This window comes from Betta splendens, chromosome 1 (genome assembly GCF_900634795.4).
Source record: "Betta splendens chromosome 1, fBetSpl5.4, whole genome shotgun sequence".
Taxonomy (NCBI): domain Eukaryota; kingdom Metazoa; phylum Chordata; class Actinopteri; order Anabantiformes; family Osphronemidae; genus Betta; species Betta splendens.
This window is the reverse complement of record NC_040881.3, coordinates 16,608,341-16,633,367: the sequence shown is the minus strand read 5'-3', so window position 1 is coordinate 16,633,367 and position 25,027 is coordinate 16,608,341. Positions and strand designations below refer to the sequence as shown.

Genomic DNA, 25,027 nt, shown 5'->3' with positions numbered 1-25,027 from the left:
CTTCAACCTCAAGCCCAGTAATAAATATACCCTCGTTTCCAAAGCAGACGGAGGTGAAATGGTGTCCACACACAAAGAAACATTTAGTCAGCGGTGCCGGCACCGGTCCATTTACAATAAAATTAATCCATAAAGTTTTTCTTTCTCATTTGCCAGTAAAATGAAAAGGCTGCCATTCTGGTTGGAACAACCAACAACGGAGCACTTTGTGAACTCTAATGGCCTCATGTCAGTTCGTGTCACAGTGAGTGTGTCACGGAACGGCAGAGAGAGGACCCAAATGCTCAGTGCAGACGCAACAGACAGATGGAGTAGGTAAAGGGCTTTAATGCGGGAATCGTAGTCTCAAAACAGTCCGGGTCATACACTTGAAAGCATGAAGGCATAGGCACAGAAGGAACAGGCTCAATCACTTCCAGAGGACAGGCACGGGTCGGTAACAGAATTCACAGGATACAATACCAGGTCAGGATCAGGCGAGAATCAGAAGTCGAAAAATACGGAGCGGGGTCAAACACAAAATAAGCTATCAATGGAATGCTGGAAAGTGACGTTAAGTGTACAACGATCTGGCAGAGAACTAAGGAAACAGGTGGTGTTTAAATGTCCTGGTGAGTAATGACAGATGAGACACAGGTGCGTAACTGAAAACCGGAAGTAAAGCGGGAACTGCTGTGGCGTGACCAGAAACGGAAGTGCTTACAAAATAAAACAGGAAACTGGAACCAAAACACTGATGACAAACTAAGACCTTTCAAAATAAAAACTGGAAACAAGACGAAAACCTGACAGAGTGACGACTTCTTCTTTTGTCTGTGACTGAAGTGAGTGACTGAAGGGCGGGGCCGAAGCTGGGTCTGTGAGTAGTCAATAGAATGCAGACCTACCCAGTCCGCCAAATTTGAAACAACGGTTCTTGAACCGTATTGGATAAACTCTCAAAAATGTGAAATAAGTAGGGGGTGTACTTCTAACACACCAGGAGTGTCTTAACATGAACCAGGGAGTCATATACTGTAAATGTACCAGAATGTCCAAAAAGTGAATTTTGCATGTGCAGGCACCTTTAAGTAAGTCACAAAGTTTGAGATTATGGCTTTTTGGTTTTATTCAGTAACAATGTAACTGCAAATTCTTTTTTTCCCCCTTTTTGAATTTCACTTCACAAACATCCAAGAAATGTAAACAGCCGGTCCATCTCTTCAATGCCTACACAGGTAGGTCTGTGGGCCTCTGTCTGACACTCTGCTGGTGTGGGCCAATATTCAATCCAGGTTCTCTCACCAAGAATGTATTGATATCTGGGGAAAACAAAAAAACTTTAGGTCTGAGGCCAACTCTCTCCAACACCCTGGTATGTTACATGAAGAAGTAGCAGCCTCTTATGAACCGTGGCCTGAACAGCAGCAGGTAGTAAAACGATATGCTAAACTGTAAGCTACATGTACAGTACAACACATATGATCACATTAAAACAAACTTACATCTCTCCATCCCTGTGAATATCAGTGGACGCGCCCATGATAAGGTAGGTTTTGCCTTCTACCAGATCTAATGTAACTCTACAGTGTGGATAACTGAGGAATGCGCGCTCTTTATTCACAGGATCCACATCAGAGCTCCCTGTAATGAAAATACAGCAAAACAGAGAAAAGACACTTACAGTACTCCAAAGGAAAAAACCTAGTTAGACGTAAGACGCTTTGGAAGGAGATTTCACATTTTAAATGATTGATTACTAACCTTCCTTGATGACTCTTTGTACTTCCATTCTGTAAACGTCAGTGGACAATTCCTCTGAGAATTTGACCAGTTTCACTTTGTAGGCTGTGTACACATAAGTTCTGAATTAGCTTATTTAATCTTGTAATTTTACATTCTAAAATATCTCTTCAAATGAGAGGGATGCATCAATTAGTTCAGGTACATTTTCTTACCAAAATCAATTTTGCTGCTCTGTGTACTTTCACATAATTTAGTTGTGCGCTGATCATTAGTGACTTTGTCCTTCTTCTGCATACTGCAGTTTTCTGGAAATACAAAGAACAAAAAGTGAATATACAACTGATGACAGATTAGTTGAGCATTACAGTATGTGTATGTTTGTAGACAGGTTTATTTGTTAATGGTAAGTAGCAGTAGTTACACTGTGAATACCGTATGTTGGTTAGTGATTTAGTCCCATCTCAATCTTTCAGGAGTTTGTTTTCTAGAACTGGGTTATTTGTCTAAGAAACTCCACTTTAGGCTTCAGTACATTTTACTGATTCCTTTTAGAAGAGTATGGCTCATCAGATGCAATCAGCAGAATCTCTTTTAGCACATTAGCAGACTTTTAACACATTAATTACTTGTATCATGAAACAGTAGGTGCATTAGTGAGCTCTGATTTTCCCAGATACATTTCTCCTGGACAGCAGATTACTGTATTGTCTAAACACATGACTAAGTTACTAATAGAATGGCTATTTTTACCTTCAGCACACGTGCATTCATTATTTCTACAGATCCGCAGCAGCGCTCCAGCTTTCCTCTTTGGGTGGTAGAATTTCACACAGTGTTTTTCTGAAGAAATATATTTGAAATCAGTCTAATACTGTAATTGCACCACATCAATAATTGTAAATATTTAATAAATAGTCATATCTACTATCATTGAAATTTGCAGCCAAGATAAAAATATTTTATAAAAGATTTTAGGTAGTTTTTAAGAGTCTTTGAGACTTACGATCATAGTATTCATAGACAGACACAGCAGCTGGTTGTAAGACACCAACTTTCAGTTTCTGATGGAGCCTAAATCTGATTTCTTCTGGTCGTGTGTGAGAAACCTGCATAAAAATGTAAATCAAAGGTGAAGTAGAAATGAACAGAGTGAATAGGAAACAGAGAAGCAGTGATGTCTCACCTTGTCCAGATAAATGATGAGTGAGCCTCTTTCTGACAGGACTTTGTTCATCTCATACTTTGAAATAATGCGACCGTGACCTTTAGACAACTACACACAAACATATACATGTAGACAGTGAGAAACTCATTTAAACCATAACACAAACTTGTGTGTATGTAAAGGTTCTTACTGCATCCAGGTCATTTGTGTTAACTGTGAAGCCCGTTAACAAACCAATATCCAGGATTGACATGGTTGCATCACGCGTCTTGTCCTTATATCTGCATAAAATATGCAAAAAATATGTCAGAAGTCAATGACTGAATGGCTAAACTGTTGTCTTGATTGTACTCACAAAACTTCTATTGTCAACGTGTATATCATCTCATCGGCCTGTTCCTCTATAAGAACAAACATCACAGACATTAATATAACAGAATTTTAAAAGATGGGAAACTCAAAGAATAAAGAGAGAACCAAACTACCTGGGGTGAGCGTCACTGACATGTCAACTTCTCACAATCACTCTCCTTCTCTTTAGGTAAAGCATAATAATACGACACCATCTGTCACACAGAAAAAATATTCTAATGTTACACTGGCTTCTGTCTGACGTTACAACATAAGGTTAAGAAACGTGTGAAACTCACAATCAATGTTGCTTCTCCTGAGCCAGTCGCCGTCACTTTGACATCTTTGTTTATGTCATTGAACTGTAAAGATTTGAAACACACACACGCACGCACGCACGCACACACACACACACACACACACACACACACGGTATAAGAGTAAAGGTTTCACTGAGCAAGTTTTATTCTTTGTGTTTTCTCACTTTCATTGCTCTTGTACCACTTGTAAAGTGTTTTTCTCTGCTGAACTTGTATTTGTTAGGAAACGATCGGTCTGGCAACAAGACGTCCACATTTAGTTCATAGTCTGGTTCTTTAGCACTGGTCCAGTACTCTGCTACTGCCTGGTACACTATCATAGTGGCCTGAAGCAAACAGAAAAAGGCCAAGATACATTATAAACACAGATTAACTCATAAGAGTGAAACAGGACAGAAAACAGGCTGAGGTCAAGATTAATAAAGTTCTGTTACCTGAGTTGATCCGTAGCCTCCATTCACTTTCTGCTGCTGGTTAAACCATCTCACAACAGGTCTGGCATCTTCAAAGGCCTTAAAACAGAAGGCAGGAAGATCCAGTAATTTTATTTCATGCACATCTTCGTTTTTGTGAAATAAATATTGTTTTGCGTTTGTTCAAAACACACAGTGGCAGCTGGCGTAATTCTCAACAACTCATCTGTGTGCCACAATGCAGCTTTATGATTATTTGAGTGTGGTGTAATGATCCACAGGGTAAAATATGTCACACTCAGCAGGAACAGCAAGGTGAAGGACCCAAACGCACAGCATACAGTTCTCAGTTTGTAGAGTTTAAATGAAAATCCTTGGTCAAACACAGGTAGAGGTCGAAACACAGGTTAACTTGAATGAAGTCAACAGTACAGACAAGGATCAGGCAAAGGCAGTCGATCTCCAGACAATGTTCAATATCCAAAGGCAGAGTCCAAAAGCAGAGCAAAGGGAGCAGGCAAGGCGAAATAGAAACACAATCCACAACCGATACACAATAGGACTTACTTGCTGGAGCTAACAATCTGGAGACTGGCAGTGCTGAGACATGGGGCTAAATACACAGACTGATTGCTAAAGAGAAACTGATCTGAGAATTCACGTGACTAGAAACGTAATGGAGAAACGAAGATGACAGAGTACAAAATAAAACAGGAAATGGCAAAAAATGATGACCAGAGAGACAGAGCTGTGACAATATACAGTAAACCTGCTGCTCAATTTAATTCCATTTTACTTATATAGCGGCAACTCCAAACAAGGTTATCTCAAGACATTTTACAACATAAAGTTTAAGACCTTACAAAACCAAACCCAACAAAAGGTAGACAGGATGATCATTAAGGCTGGGAAATCCAATTAAACAAGAGTTTCTATCCCTTTGCATGTCTGCTCAAAGCGCAAAGCACAGATAGAAGTTTTAGGCCCAGCCTTTAAAAAGCAGCTGATGAAAAATTTAACCATAAACTACATACAGTAAACAATACACAAGACCAATATACGTTTCTGCTGTAAATCTGCACTACAATTATCCAATGTGTCCTTTGGTCAGTTGGAGCACCACCAAAGCTGATCTGCTTTGATTAATTTCCACATGTTTTGTGCTGGTGAAACACATACAGTAAGTGACATTTTCTCACCTTGGCCTTGACCAGAGCCAGAAGAGCGTAAGCAGTGGCCTCCAGTGTGTAAACATTTCCTTTGATTACAGGCCAGTCAGATGATTCTGCGGAAAACACAGAGCATTAACTTCTTAAGACATCAGATGGACCTCATTCATTATCAACATTTCATGATATTATGAAGCTTTACTGTAATCTTTTAAAAGGTCTCATTTATGGCCTCATTAAGTACACACTTACAGTAAATACAGGCTTGTGTTTTTTTTTATTTATTGAAAAGAAATCCACATGTTTCACTTTTTTTAGTCGCGAAAGTCATATGTAATTAAACGGGAACATATCTAATAAATCCAATTAAATGTAGCTTCTAATTTACTGTACCTCAAAGGTATGAGTTTTAGGTATGAGTTTTATTTTTGAAAAAAATCATTTAAGATTTACGCGGAGAAGCAAACTTGTAGAGGATCCCTCGGTTCAGTTTGCCTTCGTTGGCCAAAGCGTATGACGTCATGGCGGCAGCATAAGGGTTGGTGACGCTGGGCAGACGCTTCTCAAGGTATGTCACAGCTCTGTCTACGCTGCTTGTTAAAGACTGTATAGCAGGAAAAGTAACATTGAAAACAATCAGCAATCAAATATGTTACATAAATATGTTATATTATATATATATATATATATATATATATATATATATAGTGTGTTAGGTTTTGTGGTTGGCATGTTCTGTGTTCTTAGCCTGAATACGCAGTGACCTTAGTTTGTATTGTCCTTTCTGTATGTTTTGATTATTAAACCATTTATTGTCAGTCCTGTCTGTGGGTTGTTGCATTTGGGTCTTTCCTCCGCCTTCGGGAATCGAACCCAGAACCCAGAACTTGCTGTGAGGCGACAGTGCTACCCACCGCACCACCGTGCCGCCCGAGATGTGTCATGCTTCTTCTTTTTGTGTCTTATCAGCTTAACTGAACCTCCTTATTTGCTTGTATTAACAAGCTGTGAGATGCATCATAGTAAGAGTCAGTTTCCTTTATATTTAGTAGAATATCACTCACCAAAAGAAAATAAACCATTTTTAATCTAGTTCACATTCATGGTCTTTTATTTTTTCTCCTACCAAATGCAGGGTACTATACCAATACTAAATATGATAGTAAACTGATGGTATATTAAGGTTAGTGTAAGTTTTTAATAACCTGCTCAGGTAAGAATAAAACCTATAAACCTGTTACTTACAGTAACAGAGGCAGCACAGAGTGACCGTGACTCCTGGAGAGCGATGAGGCAGAAGGCCGTCATGGAGGCATCTGAATCTGTGCCAAACACATCACCCTACACACACACACACACACACACACACACACACACACACACACACACACACACACACACACACACACACACACACACACACACACACCAGTGCAGTTTTTGTCCAGATACTATGGTTACAGCCATTAGCAACTTGCACATACTCTAATAATGAAGTTGAGTAAAGCAGTCAACTTACAGTCGTCTCTTAAAAATAAATTGTCCTAACTTCTCTGAACTGTCCATCCGACTGCTGTGTGTTGAGGATCAGAAACTTGACAGCCTCACAGATCACGTTGGTTGGCACTGGCACCAGACTGTTGGCCATAGAGAACACCTTGACAACATAGGCTGTCAGCCTTAGAGAGGATAAGACGAGGAGGCGTGGCTTATGTTAGTGTATTAGTACATGAAACGCAGACTGAGCTCACTGTTTTGCCACACAGATGTTCAGATGTCTTACCAAGTGCTGCTTGGTCTGCTGGAAAATATAGAAAAAGACCCGTCTGATTTACGGAAGGCAAACATGTTCTGGAAGCCTGGACACAAACAAGTTGTTTACTCCCTACCATAAAATTGTGTATTGAATCTCATGTTTCAGCTTAAATGATGCTAAATAAAATTACTGTTCCTAAAACAAAACTTGTTAGAATAAATAAACAGATAATATATAAGAATAATAAGAATCGTCATGATTCCTGGTCTGGGTGCAGTCGGTAGCACTGTCGCCTCACAGCGGGAGGGTGGGGGGTGGGGGGGGGGGGGTTTCTGTGGATTGATGGAGGATTCCTGGGCTGGTTCTGCCAGCAACGTAGGCTGGTTCTGCCCACTCCCCCTCTCTCCCTCAGTAAACTTTGCAATCAGGACAATTCCTCAAACCTGCATCTTCCCCTCTGCCTTTTCACACATTTTCACTCCTTGCTGCTTGTTGCCACAGACTCAGTTATTTTATAGCTTTTGTCATGCCATGTTCATACTCTTGTTCATGCTCACGATCGCGACTAGCTCGTTCTCTTTAGCCATATTAGCTCTGTTTAAGCCTCGTTAATTCTGGGTTTTGTTTTCTCATTTTTAGTTAAAATGTCTAGAGTTTCGTCCTCCTGGGTTTATTTCTAGTTTTGTTTTGAAGGAGGTTTTGTGTTAGTTCTTGCTTTGAGTTTCTAGTAAAAGGACTTATCAGTTACACACTGGTTCTGGTTGTAACTTTGTCCAAATGCACCTTAATGGACTCGACCCACCATCCGATGGTGGGTCATGGCAGAATGACCCAGCCACAAACAGGCCCAGTCAGAGCAGGCCAAGGAGCCCACGTCATCAGGACTCGGTACAAGCCCCAAATTATTACCAAACAGACAGTCCACATTAGACTGGGCCGAGGCTGTGTGCTCTTCCACTCCTTGGCTGCTGAATAGTGTGGGCTTCTATGGGGTTAAACAAACTATTGTCCTCTTAGAGGACTCTCTGAACTCGCCCCGCTGCAGCCCCACAGACTGTTTCATGCTCCTCTGGTGCAACTTTTCAAAAAGGGCCCACATTCTTCAGCCAAGTCCCCAGGCTGTTTGTGCTCAGGCTCATTATAACTGTTGGGTTCACCTGGTTTGACGGAACCCCCCCCTCATTTCAGACCAGATTGTTCCCTTCAGATGCTCAGGCTGCTGTCTGGAAGGATTTGAAGGCCCAAGGCTCCCCACACTACTTACCTTTCTCTTGTCACTCAGCTCCCGACACAGTTTAGTTTTGTCCGTTTGTCCTAGGTTTATTTCTAGTTTTGTTTTAAAGGAGTGTTTTGTGTTAATTGTTGCTTTGAGTTTCTTTTAGGTACGTATCAGTTATACACTGGTTCTGGTTCTGGTTCTGATTCAGTCCTTATGGGCTGTCATGGACTCATGACAGGAATAAAAATAATAAAACTCTTCTGTCTGAGTACAGTACAGATAAGAGTACAGTATCTAAAGCCAGTTTTGCCTAAAACATAAACTAAATGAAAAGAAAGAGACAGAAACAGACAGTCTTGCACAAAAGTGTATAAGCTACAGTAGATATGTGAGAAACAATAAATGAATTAATGAAAAACAACAGAGGGCGGCACGGTGGTGCGGTGGGTAGCACTGTCGCCTCACAGCAAGAAGGTTCTGGGTTCGATTCCTGGAGGCGGTGCCCTTCTGTGTGGAGTTTGCACGTTCTCCCCGTGTTTGCGTGGGTTCTCTCCATTGCCCGTAGGTGTGAGTGAATGGTTGTCTGTCTATGTGTTGCCCTGCGATGGACTGACTAGCTGGGATAGGCTCCAGCACCCCCGTGACCCTGCCCTAGGGAGTAAGCGGTTAAGAAAATGGATGGATGGAAAAAAAAAGAGGAAAAAAATAGATTTGAGGCTGTAGCTACTCCTGCTAAGTTCTGTCACACATTTCCTGTTTTATTTTGTATCAGTATTTTTGTGTTTATTTTGAATTGTATTTTGTATCTTTTTTGTTTGTCATGTGACGTGATCAGCTGTATCCAATCATCATTAGCTCTGCTATTTAACTGCCAGTACTCACCTCATACCTTTGCCAGATTGTTGCGTGTACTCAACACTTTCCAGTGTTGTTATCCAGTTCTTGCCTTGTGATCGATCCTGGTCCTGCATTATTTTGCCAACTGCCTTGCCCTTACGGTATCGTAGCCCTGTCTGACTATCATGTGATTAAGCCTGTTTATTGTACGCCGTCTCAGCCAGCTCCCTTCCTGTACCTCTGCCTGCTGCTCACCTGTGTATCGACCTCTGCTTGTACAATGGACTCACTCACTTTGTCATTAAACTACCTTTTACTTACTGTACCTCATTGTCTCATTGTGCATGTGGGCCCGCTACAACAGGCCGCCTTTAAGTTAACTGTAGAATACAATGCTGTATCTGGTACCTGTAAAACCAACACTGTGTGTATTAACCTACCAGTTGTAATGTGTTGAAGGGCTTCATTACGTTTGTCAAAGCCCACAGTTTCCCACTGGTTGGTTTTATCCAAATACGTTGTTGCAATGACAGGTAGAGTCATGTGGATCATGTTCGACTCTCCACTGCCGCCTGGCTGGATGATCAGAGTACCCATGGAGTGGCCATTAATAAAGTTCTCCACTACTCCTTTATTTTCTTTCCCTGAGTAAACACACAAGAATCTAAATGTTAACAATCAAAATGAAGAAACTACATAGTTTAAGTTGCAAAGGATCCACATACAGAAATTGTTCAGATTATTCTTCATCTGCTAACAAACTTTGTGCATGTATTTCATTATATAACATTACTGTACATCTCACCTGTTATAAAGATCTGTGTGTTGGTACGAGTGTTTGGAACCAAACCCTTCTTAGGAATAGCACTGTTGAGAATGACTTCTTGTTTACCATCTAAATGGAGAAGTAAACAAATGTGGAATGTGTACATTTTTACACAACAACTATTCGTTTTTTTACTACTAAATAACAATCAAATGCAACTTTTAATGTGTTAACTCACCTGCACCTTTTTTAGATGGATCAAGAACTACAACCTGAGAAGATTTAACCAGTATACCTTCAGGCTAAAAAGCAAAAAATGTATATATTATATTTATACACTGAGAAAATACAATATGGCTCTCTCAAACTCAATATTTACATGAAATGTATCCCTAAACATATATCTGCTTCACTTTACTGTTAAACTGTTAGGCAATATTTTTAAATATAAAACTGAAACTTACAATCGCATCTCACTATATGATTTGTATCAGATTTAAAGTTCACAGAAACACACAGCAATTCTGCGGATAATAGGATTGTAGCTCTGAATATGCTCAAAGCTGTTACTCTAGAGGATGTGGACACACTTTCATTTATTCTGACTTGGTTTTACTTTCAAATTAGTGGCTACACAACAACTCAGCTGAATATTAGTGGGCATAAATAAAATTTAAAGCAGATGACAGGCCTGAGATGAAATGTAAACCTTTCGTTTGAAGGTTTGAATCCACTAGACAGAGTCTGTGTCTTACCACCACGTGCAGCATCATCATGATCCCGTCAGTGAGAGGTGAGTCCATAACAGAGGCTTTGACCTCAATGCGGAACTGTCCTTCTTTCATGGGAATGATAATGTAGGGTACAGATGCTGTAGTTTGTGGCTGTACTTGTAATTGCTGGCTATATTTTCCACGTTTATTAGCAGCACTGCAAATATTCTCCTCCTCAATCAGCTCCGCGCGAACCTTAAAAACCAACAGATAGAAAAGAATTGCATTCACATTTGTCCTCGCACATGTACAAGTACATGGAAATGAAATTTGTCTGTGCATTTGACCCATCCCCTGTAGGGGCAGTTGGCAGCCATTTACAGCGCCCGGGGAGATAGTGTGGAGCGTCTTGCTCAAGGACACACTTGGTGCCAGAAGCAGAACTCCAACTGGAGATTGAGAGAGATCAAGTATATCAAATACTGATAAAATGGTACAGTACATGTGATGCGTTGTTTATTCTAAGAATTAAAATAATTTACATAGGATTAATTATACGGTATATTTGAAAATTTAATTATTCAATGCATAATGTTTGAGTCAGAATGTGCAGCTGTCCTGGGGGCCGTCTAGAGTCATGACGGCCCATGATATTTTCTGTGGCCCCATTCAATTTCTGTTTCCTGGTGGCTGCAAGTGATTTATATGTCACACACTGTACACTACTGTATCATAACACTACATGCAAACAAGTTTAGTTTCTAATGTAACACAGACTCACAGTGATAGGTTCAGGGGTGTAGTTGTGGAGGATTGCTTTAACTTCCAGCTGCTCTCCACGGACAGCAGCGTAGGGCAGTCTGAGATCAATGAAGAAATCCTTCCTGACAATGACCTCTAGTGGATCCCCAACACAGATTCCTGTTGAAAGACAGAATGAGTAAATGTTTGTAAGACCATAGATTTACACCTATAAAGGGACAATTTATAATCACTGAGTCCTCACCCTGAGTCCTTGACAGACTAATACCAGTGAACTGCCAGGTTGTGATTGAGTCTTGCAAAATAACCCTTTCCTCATATGATGTAGATGCACTAATAAGGGACAAGTGTTCATAATTAGAAGACAATGCAGTTATCAGTGCAGTATTTCTGTGTGTTTCTGTTTCCTCACCAATCTGGGTTTTGTCTAGAACAAGCAGGCAGTTTGATGTTGCTCCACAGCCAACTTTCATGGAAGAGTGTGCGAGAAACTATTTCATTGCTGTCCATATAACTGTCCTCATCTGCAATGCAAAATAAAAGAAATGTTAAGTTTGGTTGTTGTGAAACTACCACTGTGAAATCAAGGCTTCCCTTCACTGTTGACTATTGATTGATACTTTGACTTTTTTAGAGTTGTTTTGAGTTGTTGTATGATTTGCAACAGTTCAGTTGTAGTAAAACAAATTATGCCATATAAATATAATATACACTATATACTGTACATACAAGTGGCTCAAGTTCAAGTGTACAAGTGGCAAGTACAAGTACAAGTACAAGTGGCTCAAGTTCTTTATGCAGTACTTACATAGCAAAAACCATTTGTTTTACCACTAATACACAAGTGAAGGTTACAGAAACAGGATGTTCAAAGAATTAGATTTGGTTCTTACCGGTGCTCCGTTTCCTCCTGGTTGGGGCCGGACAGTTCAAATCTGGAAATATATCATAGGTTAGATCTTCAACAACGCTCAACCAGCAGTAAGTAGACTCTGCAGCAGAGTCTCCGTCTCTGTCTATGCCCCTGACTCCAGTCACCTGGACTCCTCCTCCCTGATTTTGCCCTCTGCCACCTGTGACCAGCACTGATTGACTCACCTCTGCATCTGCTCAAATACTGCACCTGATTTACTCTCCCACTGCTAGTTCGTTGATGTTGCCAGGCCACGTCACACTGTCTGTTCTCCCAGCTGATCTGTCTGCTACTCTACTCCAGGTCATGTATTCTTTGCATTTCTAATGTGTATTTCAGTCTTTTGCCTTGTAGTCCTGTGAGTCAGGTTTCCCTGTTATAGTGTTTTTCCTCCCAGTCCTTGTTTTTTTCTGTATGTTGTGTAAATGAGTGTTTTTGGTTGTGTTACTGTTTTTTTATTAAACAAGTTGCCAGTCAGTGCTCCTACGGGTCGACATTTTCCTCCAGGCTGATTACCTTACCTTGCCACTAACATCATTTCCTGTTCTTTGCTTCCCTGGAGTAATCATGATTTACATCTAGACTCCATGCTGTGTATACAGTAAAGACATGTCATCCTTACTCTTGTTGTTGTTGTCATCCTGGTAATCCTGGTCATCCCATTCTGGTTTTTGTTTAAGACCTTATCTTTTGTATTTGTTTTTTTTTGTTTTGTTTTCATGTCATCTTTCTTCTTGCCTAGCAGTTTTTAGGCTCTCTTCCTGTCATTTTGTTTATCCTGCTCATGCAGTGAGTTTGGGGTACAATATAACTGGTTATGTTTGTTACATTTGTACTGTATATACAGAATGACAATATGATAATATTAATCAATTCCGAAATTATTTGGTTTTAGTAAGTCTATGATAAACTTGCTTGGTAGTTGGTCCTAGTAGTTTTAAACTGAAATGTACTTAGTTCATCTACTGTAAACAGAGCTCAGTACAAGGTTTTAATATGGAGAAATAAAGAACAACTTAATTGTGATTCTTGTGAACAGCTGGGTCAACCAGTACTGGACCACTAGTTACCTAGTCTATGAGAAGTCCCAGAACCAGCACTGGACTCAAACAACAGCCCGGCATCATAGAAAACACCCATACTGTCCTTCCCTCCACCTGGTGTGCAGCCAGTGTCATACTTCTCAACAATTTTCCAAACCTGTGTAAACACAAATACAAACACACACATCTCAAAGGTACAGCATGTAACACAAACAAACATACAGTACTGTACCGGTAGACTGTACACTAATAATCTGAAGCACCTGCTCCAAAACTAATTTATTGCTGTGGGATGTTTATTTGAAAACATTCTAAAATACTTATTCTATGCCTTTTGGCTAATCTTGTGTTGACCTGAATTTTAGAAGTAGTAATAATGAAACAGGTGCAGTTTATTCATATTTATATGTAGTTTATATTTAGCAGAAAGAAAGAAAGAAAGAAAGAAAGAAAGAAAGAAAGAAAGAAAGAAAGAAAGAAAGAAAGAAAGAAAGAAAGAAAGAAAGAAAGTAAGAAAGTAAGAAAGAAAGAAATGACCTTTTTCTGAGTAAGTCGATGCTGGTTGTTTAGGCTGTAGACACCTTTGTCCACAGCCACCAGTCCCACTGTGGCCCCTGGATCTCCAGTGACCTTCAGACCAAACATCCCACGAGGCTTATACGATGGAGCAGGTCTTGAAGATTCCAACTTCAGCTGATTAAAACAAGTTTATGTTTTGTATTTCCTGAACCAGCTACATGTTAACTACAGTATGTAACTACATATTTTGAAAGTTCATTATTTTTACAGGGGGTGTTTAGTGTTTGTGAGTCTTACGGAGCCCATGCATGTGTCCTTGACATCCACCCAAACGGAGTCTGAAACTATTTCATTATCACTTGGATGGTAGTAGGCTACGATGCGGAAAGACGGCAGCATGTTTTTGGTGATGGGGACGTTCAGGGTTATTAATACTTGGCCTTGTCTCTTGTAACGGCCATATTGCACAAGTTGACCTCTGCTCAGGATCTAAAGACAAATATTACACTTCAGCACTTAAGTTATTCACATGCCCGCCATGCCTTTTTGTAAAAGACTTTTTAAGGTACAACAGCAGAGCCCTCACTCTTTTAGTTTTTCCAGTTTTGTAAAAAAACAGGATAAAAGTCCATTTCAAAGAATAAGTGTCTCCTGTCCTTGTTTTTTTTATTAGACCATATATTACACAAGGAGAGGTTTATACTCAGAGCCATTAGCTGTTAGTTTGTTTCCATGTGCGAACTATTCCAAGTGCGAAAATCAGTATAGACAGTAAAACATAAGACACATTTTACAGTAATTTTCATTTACAGTACACACAATTATAAACATATGGGTCACGTCAAGTTGCAAAATATTCTTATACTGTACTTGACTTTGACCTGCTGCATATTTCTTCTTAAAGGAACACATACTAATTAAATTAAATTCATAACAGTATGAAAAATGGTCACACCAACTCAACTCAACCAACTAGTTAGTAGATCATGACACACAAACAAAGCATTTATACTGAAGACTACAACTTGTTTAGTAACTTTGTACATTTAAAAAGTATGATCTCTCTAAAACGATTATTAAATATTTCTGGATCACTGACACATTCAGCCAATCAGATATTGTCTGCTGTGCTGCTTCCTTTTAATTACAGTATAGCAGCTGTGTTTCAGAGCTGCTGCTCTGTGGGTGAAGACTATGCATTATTTTCTATTTAAAGTGGTTTCACCATATTTATCATTATGGACACAAAAAACTTAATTAGATGTTGTTCCTGGGTAACAACATCAAATTAAGTTGTCAATTAACAGTTTCCTTAAAAATCAAGTAAGTCATTACTGTTGGAGTAGACATCCCTCACCAGGTATGTGATGTCGCTGTGTTGAGTTGACGGTATATTGAAAACAAGGTAGACATTGAGTTTGTCTCCTAACTGAAGCTCTGCACCTGTAAAAAATGCATTTTGTATCAGAAAGTGAAAAGATCTACTAGAAATGTTATCACTGTTTTTTACCTGTGTTGACGTCTGATGTTGCTTCAGGACTTTCTTTAAATATTTGGATGGACATGTAGTTGTTGCTGTTGGTAGTATATGGCTGAGCTACCATGGTGGCCATTGCTTGTCTCTCAGGTAAAATAGAAGGATCATTGGTCTTTGCCTAAAGACAGAGCAACATAGAGGTGAATGTATTACTAAGTACCAGCCAAAATTTGGCTAGTTCAATTCAATAAACTGTAGCAAACATAAATTGTCATTGTTAAGGATTCAAATGCTGAATATTTTGATGAAAATGGAATATAACTAAGTTTAGAAAATCTGGCAAATAAAATATAATTCAGGTAAAAATTTATTTAAGAAAAGACACTACTGTAACTACACAAGTTTAAACCGGGTCCTGATGTTTTGTCCAAGCCTTCCTGTTCAAGTCTAAAATTTCACTTATGGCCACTTACAGTAGAAACTTGGTTATTTACTCTAATGGAAATTGTCTAATGGATGTTCTCTGTGTTGTGTTAGCTGAGTAGTCAATATTTCCATCATGCTGGAACTCTCCACTTCACAAATGTAAGTAATATTTAAATTTAGATTTAAGCTTAATTTAATAGATTGTAATATAAAGGGGTGAAATTCTGACATTTTTGAGACTTACAGTGATGGATAGTGTCTGAGACCCTGGCACTGTATTGATGGTGAACTTTGCGATGCCGTTGGCTGCAGTGACGGCCTTCACATTACCTGGATCCACCACCACTGGGACACCTTGTGCTGGAGTTTTATCAGGATTCATAACTTCAACCTGTCCTCAGAGAAACAACAACTGAACAATAAGAAAACATCTGACTTCATGAACCACTTAATGAATCACATAATCACACCCAGTCAAAGAATCCAGTGTTACTTTGTCTCAACTGTTAAACTGTTGCTTTTCTTGAACTATTATTACTGTTTTCCTTTTGCACAATTTTTACTTTTGGTGTTTTTACTTTTCTTTTGTCCATCATGCTGCTGCTGTAAACACAAAAATTTCCCTATTGTGGAATTAATAAAGTCCTATCCTGTCCTAACTGACTGAATAGTAAGTAAATCAGTATTTTTTTCAATTATTTTTTAGTTATACGCAGCTGGTTTTTCACAATATAAAACTGTGGCTGAATTAAAATGTTTAGCTCAATATTAGCCAAACAGATGTAGCGTCTTACTACTGTAGTTTATTTATGGCCATTGAAACACGTTTTACCAACACAATGAAGGGCATTCCTGGTTTGAAGTATTTTGGTGTTCTTCTGAAGTTCACAGTATAAGGTGATGTAATGATCTGGATACCTCTCAACTCTGCTTCCACCATTTCATCACCTGAGATCAAACACATACAGATGAATGTCATCATTACCTCAGTCTACATACAAACCAACCTGACATCTAACAGCTGCCAGATCGCTGATACTGAACTCAGCCTGTGTCCTGTCTACTGACTACTCTGCTGACTAATACTATATCATTATAATACTAGACTATTATATGGTTATTATGCTATATCTGTTTTGCCCTTGTCTGTCTGTCTTTAAAAGCCCTGGTTTTCCTGTTGAGGAGCTGTACAGTAGACAGTCATTGAGTAGTCTTACATTCCTTATGTTAGAGGGAAGAAGAAGTGTTGGTAAAGGCTTTTTACAGTAGTTTCTGGGTTGTATTTACAGTATGTCTTTAATTCTGACAGACAACCAGGAGGAGACATACACACATACTGAGAGTAAAGGCAATGTAGAAAAAAGTTAAGCACTTGTTATATTTACAGTTATTTTAAACTTAATTAATGAGCCATAACAATAATGTAGCATTTATACAATACATTAATCCTGAACAGTCACAGTTTTTTGTTTTTCTTACCGCTGTCTGTGATCACACTCACAGCAACATAAATGGAACTTCCAACCAGCTGGAGGATGTTTGGAAACGTCTGTGTGATGTGCTCTCTCCTTAGTGTAACAGCTCCACTGCCATTCTCAATCTAATGTGACATCACAGAAATTAAATACAGTGTTAGTATTAGTAGTTAGTGTTAGTAGGGATTAACTGGTGGGTTGATTTGTTAGCTGTGCTTTATTTGACCACCATAAATACTTAACATCTTCAGACAGAATGTAGCACTGAAGTAATCAACAAGAAGCCATGACAGAAATGCAACTGATTTGTAAGTTTGTGCTCACCATGACCCTCTGAAGTGAACTGGCAAAGCTCTTTTTCTGACTCTCACGAATGACTCCAAACACAACATGTGCTGCTCCATCCACCTCTTTACCGAACAAATACCTACAGTAGAAACACAAGAAAGTCAAACTGGTTGACGAAGATAAACAACTGATCGCAACATGTGAACATAAGGCTTTAGTTCTCCTCCAACAAATCTACCAGTTAAACTTGATCTAAAGCACAATTTCAAAACTAAAACTCTCCACATACGTAGCTTTGATGCTGATGTTTAGTTCTGGACTGTCCACATAAAAGGAGGTGCTCCCAGGTGTCACTTTGACCTCGAAACTAGGCAAAACTGTAAAATTACATGTAAAACACAAGTAAAGTTTATTAATGTTTCATAGTAAATATTTCAGGTAAAATGGACTCACCAAATTCTTTGACCTCAAACTCTGCAGAGTAACTTTGCTGAGGGCGTTTATGGAACTTGGCCACAACTTTCCATCGCCCAGGACTAAAAACATGAATAGGAACACAAACACACACACACACATGAACTTCTGCAGAGAAAGCAGAGCTGCCTTGTTTTTGCTTCTAAACTGCCTTTTTGAACGCTACTTGTCTTTAAACAATTTCTAACTTCCTTAAAAAAATCTAATGTAATAAAATAATGAGTTTAGGCTAGGACAATTACTATAATGTTATTCGAATGAGCAGTGTCATAAAATACAACAAATTTGTTCAGAAATTTGTTCATACGGTAGCATGCAAATTTTTCCTTAAGTAGAAACCGTTCTGGGCTCTTACGAATTAAAAATCTGGCCAATTTCTTTCCATTATTATGAAGTTTAATGTACTTTACCCATTGTTGCTGTGTTAGATCACCAAATGCCATCAGCAGTAATTGTAATATAGGGCAAACCATATTCATGTATTTTTATATGTATTGTATATGAAAATAATGTTGGAAATACAGTAAGATATGCAGGTTGAGAATGCTCCACTGAGAAGGGGTTGACAGCCACTACACTCTAGCCTGCACAACCTTTCATGACACACAAACATGCTGGACATGCTGTATGAAAATATTCTAAATGGAAGATTTGTGTGAGATTAAGATGTTATTCTGTCACAAGGATTGATATTTTGCCTGCTTTCCTGCCCTCCCTCCGGTCTGCTGAGAGAGAATACAGTATAAGGCGACCGTGACCTCCTGTGTGGCAGTGCAAGCCTCAAACACTGCATCACACGCTGTATAGAACATACAGCATCCTCCCGCAGAAGGACAGAACTGAGACAGGTCCCAAGATCACCAACATACAGAGTGACAGGACACATGACATCAACACTACAACCTCAATTCAATCAGTCAATGTTGGTGACTAGTCAGTGGTGGGTGGGTGTATGGATGGATGAAATAAATTATTACCTGGCAACTTCACCAAGTTGGTACATTCCAGAGGCAATCCCTGAATTCAAGGAAATTGGATCCAGTGGTAGAATGATGTTATCAGGAGTCTAAAAATATTTTTAAAATATTTTTAAAAATACTTTGGCAGAAAATATGTTGTTCTACAAGTGGTCTGTCTGTCATTAATGAATGTGGTCATGTCCTTTTCATTCTTTTGAGGGCACATTTGTGTTCAAATCTACTGTAAAACTACTCCACTTAATGGACACATTAATTTTAACCTCACACAAAAATAAATGTTCTGTTAATTATTTATATATGGAAAATTATTTTGAGAGTGACATTACATTAATGAATATATTAAATTCAGTTCTGTGCTTTTCAGAAACATAATACTATACCACAATTGCAACATCAACGTAATCGTCAGGTTCTGTTGTCTCTACAGACTCCTTTTGAGGCGTCACTGCAAACAGCCTGTAAAAAACTGATAGAGAGACTCTGTATCTACTGTATCTATATTACACATGTGACTTTTCAAATGTTTAGACTAAACAGTCTTAATTAACATAGTAATTAACACACAACCACATAAATATCTTGAATGAACTACAGTAACCTCTAGTGTCGGGGGTGTAGATGGTCTTGTCTGTCTGAATGAAGATGTATCCAGACTGGAAGGACACTAAGACGACCTTCTCCAGCAGCCGGTCAGGGAACTGAGCTTGGAGGTAAACATACTGCTTCAAGTTGGGATCTTTACTGAAGTCGGCTGCAGGAAGCTAAGAAAAGTATAATGAGACACATCAGTGTGAGTTACATCATGAGCCTGTCAGAACTCTACATCTAGAAGCCAACAGGACTTGAGTTACCGTTATTTGTCCAAACTGCTGGAAGTTGTTTGCTGCAGTGAGAGTCACAGTTGTTCTTGTCAGTATTTTAGTTTTGGTTGGATGGTTCATCACACTGATTTCAACCCTCTGGTCTCCTCCACTACAGTCCTGACACTCCACAAAGACGTTCTCTGCTGTTCCTACCCTCAACAAGTTGGGAGCAGACATCACCTTCCTGCAGAGCGAAGAGAACAGACGAGGATGAATGTGCTGTAGCTACTGGTCATATTGTTGTACTGACGTATTCAAGAATATGTTTGGTTTACTGTTCACACTTTATACTCGTCCATGTCAGAGTCATTTTGCAACAAAACATGTTTTTTTTGCCTTTATTGGATTCTATAATTTTTTGACCCCACACAGTGTTGATTTTCTTCTTATTTTGAGGAGTTAATCATAAGTTGACAACCACTGTGTTTTGTTTTTTTCCACACCAATTACAGGAAACATATTGTCCCAGCTTAAAATCTTCTGCTTGAACTGACTTGACTGAGTCTAAATAGACCCAACTGTGAATGAATACAGAATTTCATAATGGCTTGTGAATCATCTCTATCTGCCGTATTAATGAAGAAGGTCTACTTACAGTGGCGCTCCATCAGCCAGAGAAGTTAGAGCGGTAAAGGCCAGAGAGGCCAGTAGCCAGAGCTGAGTCCCATTCATCCTACTGATCCTGTCTTACTGTCAGATTGTTGCTCTGCCATTGCTCTAACATTTATCCTCTCAGCTTCCCCTCCGTTACCTCTGCCCTGTTTATTCCACTCCCAAAGTAAACTATTAAAACTCAGACAATTGACATAACATGATAAAATGATTTCCCAGCAGCTGTTGTGAAATATTGTGTTAGGAAAAAATCAATGAATGTGTTTATGCTAAAATTCTAAAACTTCCACTAAATGAGCTGTCAAAGTCATTTTTACTTTGCGTTACCACCTCTATAAATTGTTGAATTATGTTACAGTAAATGTCGAGAAGGTCTGCAAAAAACAGGCAGCAGCATGTGACCTGGCTTCAAGCAAACTTTGCTCTCAACAAACACTTATTTTACAGAAAATGCAACCCCATCTAACTATGTAAATAAACCTTTTGCACTTTGACACAGTCCAGGTTAAACCTAGTCAACATTCTCCAAAGACACGTGTCATCACTGTGCTTTTACAAGCTCAATATGTCCTAGTACTGTACTAATGCACATTATTGATGTTTGGCATACATTTATATTTCATACTGACAACAGGAAATTATGCTAATTCATAAGCATAGCATAAGCAAGTGAAAGTAGCAAAACACAGAATAAATCTGAAACTTAAACCTACATTAGCTAATTTTAGCATATGTAGTAGTACCCATTCATATGAAGACACATGTTGGTGCCTGTTAGGACAACCGTTAGCAGATGGAGACACAGGAGGCTTAAGGCAGCGATGACGTGAAGAGGTGCTTTAATTTCAAACAATCACTGTGCAGTAGCCTTTCTGCAGCCACCTCCCTATAGCAGCTCCCCCTTGATAATGATACGGTATCCTGGTTCTGCCCTGTCTAGAATCGTCCGCTAGCTGCACAGGGGAGACCTAATCTTAAAACACTCACATGCATGCAAAATAAACCACATAAATACATAAACATAATACAAACACAAGCAATAATCAATAATCTGTGCTGTTCCTCTCTTCCTATTTCACTAATCAATAATATAACTCCAAATTAAACCAAAACCCACACTGCAAACTCCTCTCCTCTCATTAACCATTGGCTCAGGCCAAAGCTTTCAAAATGGCCTGGCTGTGAGGTCACTCTCTTCAGCCACGCCAACCTGCAGGAGCATGAGGTACATCCATCTGTGTTGATCTTTGGCATTCAAACCTGTAAAATAAAATACTGCAGATGATGTCTGTGGATTGTGTTATGTTTGGTATTTCCAACCAATTAAACAGTTAATGAAATTATGTGCTGTGGAGTTAATTAGTAATGGAGACAACCTCCATTAGAGTGCCTCTACTGTCATTACTAACCTACTGTATATACCCTAGACTTATATAGAATTGAAGAGACATGAAATCAATATCAGCAAACTTACCAGTAACCAAAGAGGTGAACTCCCAAGTTAAGGTACATCAGTGTCAGATCACAGCAGCTGAGGATGTCTCCACAGTTAAAATCTAATAATGAAATTAACTTTGTTTGTTTAGATGCTTTTGCTGATTGCATTATTTATTTTTTATTTTTTCTACTTTCATTAGGGGCAATTCTTCTCATTCAGTAGTAGACTCATCACCCACAGAGTAGGAAGGAGCGGTACCACAGATTTCAATTCAATTCAATTCAATTTTATTTATATAGCGCCAAATCACAACAAAGTTATTTCAAGGCACTTTACAAAGTAAGGTTTAAAACCTCACACAACTAAACCCAACAAATCCCACATACAGCAAGCATTTAATTTGACAGCAACAGTGGAGAGGAAAAACTCCCTCTCTAACGAGGAAGAAACCTCCAGCAGAACCAGACTGGATGTGGGCGGCCATCTGCCTCGACCGGTTGGGGTGAGAGGATAGAGAGATAGAAAAGCAACCGAATACAGTAACAAGCAACAACAAGCAACAACAGAGCACAGGCAGGATGGTAGGACCAGGGACTGGATGCAGGCAGGATGGTTGGATCCGCAGCTGCCCATCACAGACACCAAACTTTGAGTCCAATGATACCTGTAGGTGAGGACAGAGAGGGAGAAAGAGTGGGGGTGGGGGGGGGGGGGGGGGGGGGGGGGGGGGGGGGGGGGGAGAAGCACAACTACTGGACAGAAAGAGACAAGGTTAGTTAAACATGGGACAATGATGGGAGGTTATGGGACAGAGGAGGTAGAAGGAAACAGAGGAGCTCAGTGTATAAATTAAGTCCCCCAGCAGTCTATGTCTATTGCAGCTTAACTAAGAGATGGTTCCTGTGACTAACAATAATTGCCAGTGACCTGAACCATCTCTAACTATAAGCTTTATCAAAAAGGAAGGTTTTAAGCCTAATCTTAAAGGTGGAGAGTGTGTCAGCTTCTCGAACCTGAAGAGGGAGCTGGTTCCAGAGGAAAGGAGCTTGGTAGCTAAAAGCTCTGCCCCCTGTTCTACATTTAAACACTCTAGGAACCACAAGTAGCCCAGCGCTCTGAGAACGAAGTGTTCTGCTGGGAGCATAAGGAACTATAAGGTCTTTGAGATAAGAAGGAGCTTTATCATTGAGTACTTTGTATGTGAGTAGGAGAATTTTAAATTCTATCCTACATTTTACAGGCAGCCAGTGCAGAGAAGCTAATGTAGGAGAAATGTGATCTCCTACATTAGCTTTATAGCCACCGCTGTTCGACTGCAACAGTCTAACAGCATGCAGATCTAGAAACTTTACTGTACAATTTATGTGTTATAGATCTGTTGCAGCTTCTTTAGCAATGTTACGTGTTCTTTTATTCTGCACAGAATTAAGTATTAAGTACGACTATGTGTGGGTGTGTGTTGTTGTGGAAATCAACAACATTGTGTGTTGTAGATGTTTAACCCTCACGCAGCCTTCGAGGGGGTCAGTCTGACCCCACGAGACAAACTATGAAATTTTTTTGATTCTTTTTTTTTTTTGGCCTCGAGGCACCTACGCGCAGGATCCGCGGCGGCTTGGTCACCCCTCCCTTCTTCTACGTCACAGGCCCGTCCCTCATCCTCCCAGGGTCCGGCGCGACCCCAGCCCACGGAACCTCCCCGTCCCTCGTCCTCCCGGGGTATTATTAATGATGATGATGATGATGATGATGATGATGATGATGATGCAAGCAGACAGCTGCGTGCAAGGGCTGACCATTTTAAACGAAAAATAAAACAGACCAAACAGGCAAAACATTTGATTAAATGCCAAAAGTTTATTTAATAATATAAAACAGTTATGAAAGAAAGGAGTACAAGGCGCATTCCGTACAGTATAATTTAAATGGTACGTGTAAAGCAACAGAGGCAGGCGTAGAAAGAAATTGAATACGGCCCTTTTTTTTTTTAATCTTCATCAACGGGATTCTCGGCTCATCAAAACTTGACGCGAAGCAACTTTTGCCGCAGCGCCAGCGTCAGCGCCCCGCAGCGTCGGTCGTGGCTCTCGCTCCGCCGCGAGCCGCACACGACGCAGGGCATCTCGTAGCCCACGCCGACATAGCCTTCCACGGCCTCCTCCAGCATCAACTCGGGGAACGCCACGTAGCCCCTTCTGTAACGCTCCTTGCCTACCATTGATTTCCGGATGCTTTCTTTGCCAGAGAACTTTTTCGCCAGGAAGCCGCACTCCTCCACTCCGGCAATGTGCACGTGATACACATGCTCTCTCAGCATGTTGTCACCCGCTACGAAACGGGAAAGCCTGACGCCGCACGCATCACATACGTGAGTGTCTACGGTGTCCAGCTCATACGACATGCCCTCACGGCTGCCCAGCTCCCTGAACAGGTTGTCCGCAGTGCGAGGGCCGACCACGCTCCTCTCGCTCGGCATTTTCGTGCACAGCAGAGGCTTGCGCCCGTAGTCGCCGTCCAGCTGGGTGTCGGTCAGGTACGCCGTGAATCTCTCGCAAACTTCTTTGCATCTGTCGCGGTGTCGTCCCCCCGCGCCGGCACAGATGACGCATCGCGTTACGTTTAGCAGGTAACATTTGCCACCGCTGGCAAATAAGAGGGCGTGCGGAAACGCCACCATGCCGCGGGCGAAACCTGAGTTCGCCCAGGTCCAAGGCCAATTGATCCGGTGGCAGGTGGTGGTCTCTGTAATGAGCCTTGACACGAGCACACCGTCCGTCACTGGCCTGGATGTGTTTGTCACACAAGGCCCTCAAGGCACCGCGTCTCCGTTACGGTCCACGCCCGGCGATGACACCGACGCTGTCGCACCCTATGCCCTCAGCGGCCAGAGCGTTCCCACACAAACAGTCGCACTCCAGACCTTCGTCTAGGCCTCCTTCCGGGTCTGGGAATCCGCTATGATCCAACGGGCACGGGGTTCCCTCTTCTTCTACGCGAAGGCGCAGACAGTCTGTGGTCTGCTCGAACACCGCGCAGCCGTCGGTTTGCAGGTCACCTTCTTGAGAGGCCATAGCGTTGGGACCTTTCGACGAGACTGTGGATAAACGCTCGTTCCAAGCTTGTCAGGTGAAGTGGTACTGCGATGTATTCTCTCTGTGACTTTTAAGGTTCGCCGCACCTCCCTCCCCCGCACACAGGCACCCAACCCAAAATCTGAACCAGCAAGGGATCCTCCAATCGGCTCATCGTCATCTTATCGCCAGACAACGACTCCTGAACCGTCCTCCACTTTGTCCAACGTGGACAAAGGAGGACCAGGAGGA

General features: G+C 40.6%; 1 pseudogene; it reads right to left on the bottom strand.

Annotated features, from left to right (window-relative positions):
- Positions 1-333: 333 nt before the first annotated feature.
- On the bottom strand, positions 334-20,393 carry LOC114851192 (complement C3-like; annotated as a pseudogene).
- Between the last annotated feature and the right edge of the window lie 4,634 nt (positions 20,394-25,027).